The sequence below is a fragment of the Drosophila persimilis genome, unplaced genomic scaffold (assembly GCF_003286085.1).
Source record: "Drosophila persimilis strain 14011-0111.01,24,50 unplaced genomic scaffold, DperRS2 tig00000002-arrow-pilon, whole genome shotgun sequence".
NCBI classification, from domain to species: Eukaryota; Metazoa; Arthropoda; class Insecta; order Diptera; family Drosophilidae; genus Drosophila; species Drosophila persimilis.
In genome coordinates this window covers 3,546,184-3,555,386 of record NW_020825289.1, presented here as the reverse complement: position 1 = coordinate 3,555,386, position 9,203 = coordinate 3,546,184, and positions in this window count along the sequence as shown.

Below are 9,203 nucleotides of genomic sequence, written 5' to 3'. Positions count from 1 at the left end.
GAGCCAGTGGCGGAGGCAGAAACGACCATTTAGCGCCAACGTTATGAATATTGAAACAATTTTACGCCTGCCATTTTGCATTTTGAATAGATTCCTCTTCCTGCGCCTCATCAATGTGCGGTTTGGCTTTGTGGCGTGCGTTTTTTCCAAACAACTTTTCCCAGAATGAAGTGCGGAGTGGAGTGGAGGTTGATATGGTAAATAAAAAGGGGTTTGATTAAATAGATGCGTTACGGGGGGAGGGGGTCGTGTACCCAAAGAGAAGGGATATTTTAAAACTTTTAAAAAAATACTCACACTGAAGGGAACAAACAATATCTATCCCTTATTTTACCCTTTTAGAAAATATGTCCAATTTGTCTAGCCTTTCATGGATTTCTTTTGAATAGGTTTCGAAAGAAAAGTTTGCTCATTCGATCTATGGAAATTAGCTAAATGGATCCAATCAAGAAGCTTGAATCTATTTGCATTTTAACATGCAGGTAAAAGTGGCATATTTTTCTGCAATCGAATTCCAATAAAAAAAGAAACATGAAGCAGATGGAGTGATGGAAATGGAAATGAAAATACTCGGAAAATCCAACTAAAAACGAGTAATATTATATGTTCAAATCAATTGGCAACTTTTGTTATCGATGATGTCGTTGTCGTTGTCGTTGTTGTTGCTGTTGTTGTTGTTGTTGGCTAGGTCATAAGTGCGTAGGCCAAAACGGACATGGCCTGTTGACATCTCCACACACAGGCACACACACACACACACAGGCACACAGATGGGTTCTTATATGAATAGGTAATTGTGTGTGAGTATGCAAATGTGTTCGCTCGTTCGTTGGTTCGTTCGTTCGGTCGCATTTGAAATGAATTTGGCATGCAAATACTCGGTACCGACAACGGCACAAAATCGTTCCGAATGGCTCGAAATGTGGAAATCAGAACAATCAAGTGAAGCGTTTAGCCCCGGCCACAGAGCTAGGAGTAGAATGGAATGGAATGGAATGGAATAGAATGGCCATTCGACTAAACACACACACCCGGTGGGAGGAGAGTGGCCAGGGGGCAGGGGGAGACGAGGCGAGGCGAGGCAAATGTCATAAATATAAAATCAAATGCAAATTGGAAATGCAGACACAGGGACAGCTACAGATCCAGCAGATACGTATAGTACATATCGAGCTACAGATACATTTTGGCTCAACCGAATCGGAAACGATTTACAAAACATTCCAATTTGTGGCACAAAGAGAGCCATCGATAGAGATGCAGCAGGGAGTGCGGAGTGCGGAGTGCGGAGGAATAGTTGCATTTAATTAGCAACAAGAGAAGGAGCAACAATGGTGGCTGGGAGATGGAGGATGGGATCGGAATTTGTTTATGGACAGCTATTAACATTTTCCAATTACACAAAACGCTCATAAATTATGCCATGCATATGTAATTGTTTGTCGTCCAGTCTCTCACTCACCCACTCCCGCCAGGGAGAGCTTGTCTCGCTCTTCTTCTTCTTTTTGTTTGTCGCTTAATTAAGTATAACTTTATGCTGCTCGCATTCAACAATCAACGGAAGTGGTTGCAATTGCAGCTGCAATATTCGGTGTAATTAACATTAAACTTGCATCATAATTCCACAATCGATCCGGAAATGGACAATTCGATGGGGGATATTGATGATTAGGATTATCGAAAACCCAAGCACCCAGAACATAAGAAACAAACAAACAAAACCCAGGCAAAGCCTGAGCTTTCGAGCAACTTTGTCGCAGTTTTTCGTTTATTTTATTTGCGACTTTTTTCGGGCTGTCAGCACAATATTCGAGCTTGGAATGCCACAGAAGGCATCGTATTTCTGGAATTTATACCGCACCGCGTTCTCTTTTTGGTTTCTTCGAACTGAGATTAAACTCGAACAATTCCCAGGATTTTCAGTTCCATAACTGCCGAGGACTTGGGTTATTCACTCTGTCCGATAAGCATTTGTGGATATATGCTATATGTACATACATACATATGTATATGCTAGTACATACTCGTATGTACATATGTACATACATATGTTTTTACACATGCATGTGATTTCGTTTCAGAGTTCGGCTCGGCTCGAGTTTCCAGCGAGCAGTGGTACAAAGAAAAAGCCCCCAGACAGATTAGAGAGCGACGATACGTTAAAGGCCGAGAGACCGTGCCGAGCAGTGCTGTGCAGTGCAGTGCAGATAAGTGAGGGACGGGACTGTGACATCAATAGAGAGGCAATGTATTTGTATCTCAGGCGGTCCGCCTGCATAATTGCTGCCGATTCGGATCCGGAGCTCATTTGGAAGGCAAATCGCTCCCAGAAAACGCCAATCAATTGGAAATTTCAGTGCCAGACGTGGCATAGGGGTGAACGTGGGCCCAGAGGCCCTGTAGACCGCGTACTCAAGACAGACCAAGACGCTAATTAATCATGGCGACAGCGGCAGCAAAGTCAATCTAATGGATGGCAGACTTTGCTCAAGACGAACGCAGCACCCTCCAGCAGCGGAACCAGCAGCCAGGACGAACCGCAGGCAGGCTCAATTACATGCGGAGGCCAATCCTGGGGCTTGGGGCTGGGACTCGTGTGATTTGCATGAGTAATTTGACAGATTACTTGGAATCCAGAGACTCGGCCGGCCGCACATATGACCAGCCGAGTTTGATTAATTGCATCTAATGATGCGACAATCTCAACTGGGCAAAGAAGTGCCAGAGAAGACGAACGAAGCCTAGTACTCGTACATGCATGTATTAAGCATGCGCCAAGAGACACTACTTTTGGCAAAACCCATAAAACCCTCTGCCCCCTTCCCATTACCATACCATACCATTCCCTAACACACCGCACATCCATCCAAATGAAAGCGCCTCTGCCGCACTCATGCCATATGTGAGTCGAGTCGAGTTGAGTTTCTGCTTAACTGTCCACTTCCTGGCAAGGCCCGCATAGCGGAAGCCCAAGCTCTGGAGTCGGGCAGCAGGGGCGCGGTGGATAGCAACAATGGGCATGTGGGGCATGTGGGACGACGACGACGACTCCAGCTACGACGACGCGGACTCTTAAGCGATAAGCGACGGCAACAACGTCGCACATTTGAATTTCAATTAGAATTTTAATAATCGAAGGCAATGTGTGTGAGTGTCCGAGTGCGAGCGTTTGAGGGGGCCAATGCGTTCAATGCGCGCATAAATTTCGCTTCCGTTCCACTCCGCCCTCTCCTCCACTCCTCCCCCGCCACTTCCAAGTGTTCCAGCAGCCGGGCGCGCTCTCTTTCCGCTATTTGGAAATTGTTTTGGCTTCGACGGGGCGCAATATATTCAAATGTTTGGCCAGTGCTGATGGATATGTGTGCTTTGTAGTGGCGGAGAAAGGGTGCCTGCTGCTGTGGTGGCCCAGGGGAAGCTCCAAGTGAAAAAATAAATAAAATTAGTTGAGTCTGCGGCCTGGGGCAGGGGCTGCAGATGGGGGCACGAAATTAGCACAAGGACATAGCTGGCAGGAAATCCCACAAGGATTGAAACAACAACAAAAAAAACATAGAAAAAACTCTGTATGGCAGGCAACATGCTGGTAATTTTTTGTGCTTCTTCTGTAATGTAATGAAAAAATGTGGTGCGACAAGACTGCTGACACAGACACAACCAACAGGCAACAAGCAACAACCAACAACCAACAGGGAAAAAGTTCACAAATCCCCAAAAGGCAAATAAACAATGCAGGAAAAAAGCACAAAGCGAACGACAGGGGGAAAGGTAGGAGAGGTAAGAGATAGAGACCCAGAGAGAGAAAGAGAGAGTTACCTGAACAATTTTATTTTGGCAGGGAAGCGTTGGGGGCGGAGTGGTAGAGGGTAGACAGAGTCGCAACAGAGTCGCATATTCAACAGGAAAATCCCTTAATTGGAATAAATTAACTGTTATTGCTCCGCCTTGCACAGACACACACGCACACCAGCACAGGAATAACGAAGAACACTCTTCTGTGCTCGTGTGCAGCTGCACAGATAGAGATACATGCCACAAACATACAAACAAATATAACGCGTTCCGATACAGATACAGATACAGATACAACGGCATTCGCTGCTATCATTTGCGCTGCTCCCACTGGGGCACAGCGTGTTTACACGACGCTATGTGCTCATGTTTGTGTGTATCTATATCTGTATCTGTATGTTTGCCATATGTATCTCACATTTTTTGCGCTCTGCTTTGCACACTCGCACCACAGAGAGAACACAAAGCAGACGCAACCAAAATTAAATAATATGATAAAAGCGAAATTTATGACACAAGCGAGAGAGAGGCAGTGACGAGAGAAAGCAGGGAGGGTAGGCAGAGAAGAAAGAGAACGCACCGTTTGACAGGAGCGGAGCTGGCGAGGAATGTCCTATGTGGTTCGCACAGTTCAAAGTTCATGCAGTGCAATTTGCAGCTAGATGTCTTGCTCTCGTTCCAGGCTAATGAACAGCCTCAAACATCCTGTTTGACAGGACAATTCACAAATGTGTAGGACGAGGGATCAATTGAAGAGCTCCGTGCGGAGAGCACGAAAGGATCTGTAAGGAGCTCTTCAGAGAGATCTATGGAATGCTGAGGCTAGATCTCAGTGAAGGAGAGTGTGTGAAGAATAGATACTTCTTTAAGACAGATCCCGAATATACAAAAGAACATCCTTAGAGCCGGCTTGGGACCAGCTCAGGAACTAATATAGGCTTTACAAAATATAGGCCCCAAAAATATGACGAAATGATCTTCAATCCATCTAGAAATTATCTCCTAGAAAGATCCCCATACAAAAATTATCCCTGGGGCGGCATTTTGTTCTGTCATCGCATATAATGGAGTGAGTGTAGGGCACTCATATTTATTCCCCGAGCTCGTTTTTTGTATGTACTCGTGTGTATTTATGTATAGTGTGTCTGTGGCAGTCTTATCAGCTCGACGAGCAATTTGTATGGAGATAAGCGTATGTATTTTTGGTATTACTCGTGCTCTGTTTGTTCGCCTGTGTGTACGTATCCATACATACGTGGCCATGTGGCACCGTTTGCTTGGGACGAGATGAGTAAGGCGGCACAACCTTTGGCTCGGATCTGCTCCAGATAACTCACCCGGGACTGCTCAAACGGAATTCCAATCCAATTTGCGGCTTCAGTTGCTTCTCCATCCAGACCTCTCTCTTTCCATTGATTTTCTTGCCACTAAACATTTCAATTAAAGACCGCGGATCGCTTAATTGTTGCTGGGGTGATGCGGTGCGGTGCGGTGCGGTGCGGTGGGGCATTGCGTGGCCTATCGTTGAGGGGCGGCAACTAGTTGTTTTCGTGAAACGCGATTGAGGGCAATTATGTCGGCCATTGATAACGACGGCGACGATTCACTACTTGAACTTGGCCCGCACATGGCAGAGTCCGCTTCCTGCGGAAGAGTGCGTGAGTGAGAGAGAGTGTGGGAGCGGAGTCCTGGCTCCAAAGAGGCAACGTTCTCTTCACTCTCCTATTATACGACGATAGGGTTACGTTGATGGATGGATCCGCAAGTTCCGTTACGTCTGATCCGAGCGGGAGCGCGGTAAAGAGTGCCCATTTTGGCTCTGCTTTTCTGCCGTCCGTGTCGGCTGCGCGACGTCGCTATCGTCCACATTATTAACGAGCGTTAACAGCAACTCCAGCAACAGCACACAACGCAACTCAAACGACGAAATGAGTGAAAAGATGAGTGGTTTGCCTTTAATTGAATGAGTCGAGCTGTAAAGACAGAAAGAGAAACGAAATTGTAGGTATAATTGAAACGGAACGGCAAATGAAACAAGAGAGTGTACGAGTATTCTGCGTCAGAGAGAAGGTGGTTTCGATTCCACTTTGTTCCCTCTTATCAGAGGCAGCGCTGCGGCGTCGTCGATCGCGAGAGCGAAAGCATTTCTCTCACTTCCACCTCTCTTTATTATTTTCATTATTCTTTCGTTTATTTTCCATTTATCGCGCATTAGAGCAAACGGCTGACTGGCCAAAGCATAAAAACTGCTCAAGAAAGGCAGAAAAGTAAAACACAACGAAGAAAAAACAGAAAACCCAGCGGGGAAAAGTAAAAACGCAAATGCCAAAGGCAACAACATTTGCGAGACACATGTCAATGGCATGTTCCGGCTGCGTTCGCCGGGATTTGCCCACGAAAATCCTTTTGTTTGCGTCACAGCAGGCACACACTCGTACAAGATGATCAGAAGAAGGGAACGGAACAGCAACAGACAGAGAATGAGAATAAGAGAGTGCATAAAAATTAGTCGACATCAGCGACAAAACTTTTGCTGAGCGCACACAAATACAACTAAATATTTGAGATTTTACAAAGCGTTTGCCAAAATGGACGAACAAACAAGAGCAATATGTGTGGCATTCCGACTATCAGATACCACCCAATCGGATCCGGCCGGAAGGCACAGGTATATATTAATACCTGATGTGTGGTTAATTTGTATTTAGAATTTGTGATGTCCCAGGTGGAATATACAATTTTGTCACTGTGTTTCCTAAAGTCTCGGCTGAGGAGAGCGTACACATGAATACATACTTTTTGGGTTTCATTGTGTACATCATACCCTTTTTGTCCTATTTGTACAGGGTAGCACCAGAAGGCAAAGAAAAGAGAGAGAGAGACGGAGGAATAAGGCTGATTTTGATGCCCAGCATATGCAAATTTGGTTCCTCTCCTCCTAACTCTACATGTGTTCGTGCGTCAGCATTTGCATGTGTGCGAGAGTGTGACGTATGAATGCTGTTGCGCTGCGATGCTACTGATTCTACTCTGGTTTCCGCTGGCAGCAAAGAGCGCCACTCACTCAGAGTCACAGTCACACAAACATACATTTCTGCATACATCTTTAAATATAATTTATATCCATATCCACAAGGCACAAGGCAGACGTGGAAGAGAAGATGAAACTGCCACTGCCATATGCAAACGTTTTGCTCGCATTGTTGCTGCTGCTAAATGGGGCAGCGTCATCAAGTTTTATGAGCAATTACAACATCTGTTGAATATCGCGAGGCCACACAGTCCCACAGATACGTAGACAGGGGCAGATACGAGTACCAGCATGGAATAAGAGCATCATCTCCCATTCAAACGGCAAACAGATCAAATACAAGAGGTACAAGGCACAGCCGCACAATGAAAACGCTCCAATAAAGAAGGATGAGATGATAAAGTGGAAGAGACAGAAGAAGTTTATGTAGGGGAGGAGGAGAACGAGGAGAGCCGGCAACAACCGACCCCCAACCCCCAACCATCGAATACCCAACCACTTGGCATTGAACTTGGAATGTTCTTTTGCGTCTTCACTTTGAGAAGGGATCCCGGCCGGACCCACCCTCGTTCCTGGGTCTGGGTCTGGCTCTGGCTCTGGGTCTTGTCATTGATTGAGCTATTGAATTAACATTTGGCAATGATTTACAAACAAATTCGATAATGGCATGGAAATCGAGTAGCGTAGGCGAGCCCTTGCGTCGGTTAACCATTATCTGGACAGGTTCAATGGGGAAACTATAGCCAAGGAGCAGCACTCCCTTATCAAAGAGAAAGAAGCCCCTAGGGAGCGTTAAATTAAATTTGATATTTTCCAAGCTACATTTATGGATTCCTCGGGACGGGACAGCGTGGAAGCGGCAGTAAATCGAAATTTAATCTTAGAAAGCGATATGAGCATAGTACTGACTATTAATTCAAATATCCAATAGCGGTAGTTTAAACTGAATTTCTTTTTGGACGGAGTACTGTAGACCCTTAACCTCAACAAGGTCTCGCCACACAGTGCACCAATCGATCGAAATACCAGCACGGATATGGATAGGGGAAGCATTTGTGAGGGAGAGAGGAGTTTCCTCGAGGAAGAATCACAAAGAGCGCAGTGCAACACAAAGGCAACGGAAAATCTGTCAAAAAGTGGTAAATGAAACTCTTCAGATGTCAGTGAGCCATGAAATTATGCGATAATTAATTTCTCATACAAAATCCCGTGTATAGAAGGGATTCGCCGTGCGGGGGATGGGTACTGGAGGAGCAGGGGTTGAGCAGCTCTTGCATTCCGAGTGCATTGTTTTCCTGGCGTTTGCTTTTTAGGGATTTTTCAGCATTCTTTTTTTGTGATTTTTTTGTGTTTTTTTCGAGACTCAACCCTCGGTCCTGGCTTCCGCAATTATGATTGTCCTTCGTCACTCGTTGCCCGGCAATTCCTTTCAAATTCGTCCTTTGCTGTGCTCATTCTGCTCATTCTGCCCATTTGCTCGACATGTTCTGAGGGTTTGGTCTTGTCTCCTTGCGGCCTTAATTAAAATCTGTACAAATTTCTAGTTTCGCCAGCAAATGGCTGGACTGCTGGCCACAGTGCTTGCACGTGAGGAGGGAGGGAGGAAGAGAGGGCTGACAACCCAACCTCCGCGCTGGCAAGGACAAACCTTTTCAGTGGGCAAAAGGTTTCGCCTCTCTCTCTCTCTCTCTCCCTCCCTCCTCCCTCACTCAGTGGCGCGGTGGCCTAAAACAAAGCGCACGGATTTCAATTGTTTGTCGCCATTGTCTGGACCCTGCCCATTGAAGGCGCTGAGAAGTGAGTATCTGAAGCATGCTATAAGTTCCCATTGTCTTGAGAGCAGAGCGCATTGAATACGAACACAAGAGAACGAGTGCGAGTACCAGTGCGAGTGTGTGTTGCTGATGGAGGGAAGTGCGCCCAAATGGCAAAAGCCAAGTCCCGAACCATGAACCATGAGCCATATCCATCCATTCACATAAAATATACGTACTCGTGTGTACATGGATAGCACCGGAACTTACAGCTGTTCCTCACTGTTCCTGGGGGGGTACGGTCTTGGTGGTAAAGCCCTGCCCTGGTGACTAATTTGTCACCGTGTGGCCGCCAACCTCAAGGCAAATGAGCCAGTGCCGGGGCCGTTGCCGTTGCCAGGTGGCGCTTTTGGTGGCAAACTTCCGTTAATTAACGTTAATTTACTTGAAACTCGCCGCCAACATCCGCTGGCGGAAATTCCAGCCAGCCGGCGAAAGAGAGAGAAAAGGAGAACGAGAAGACTAGAAATACTTGAGGCGATTTGTCCCCCAAATGGGAAGAAAAGCTAACATTGAGTCGGAACCGGAGAGCTCACCCCGGGAAGGTGAGAAAGAGATAGAGAGGGACA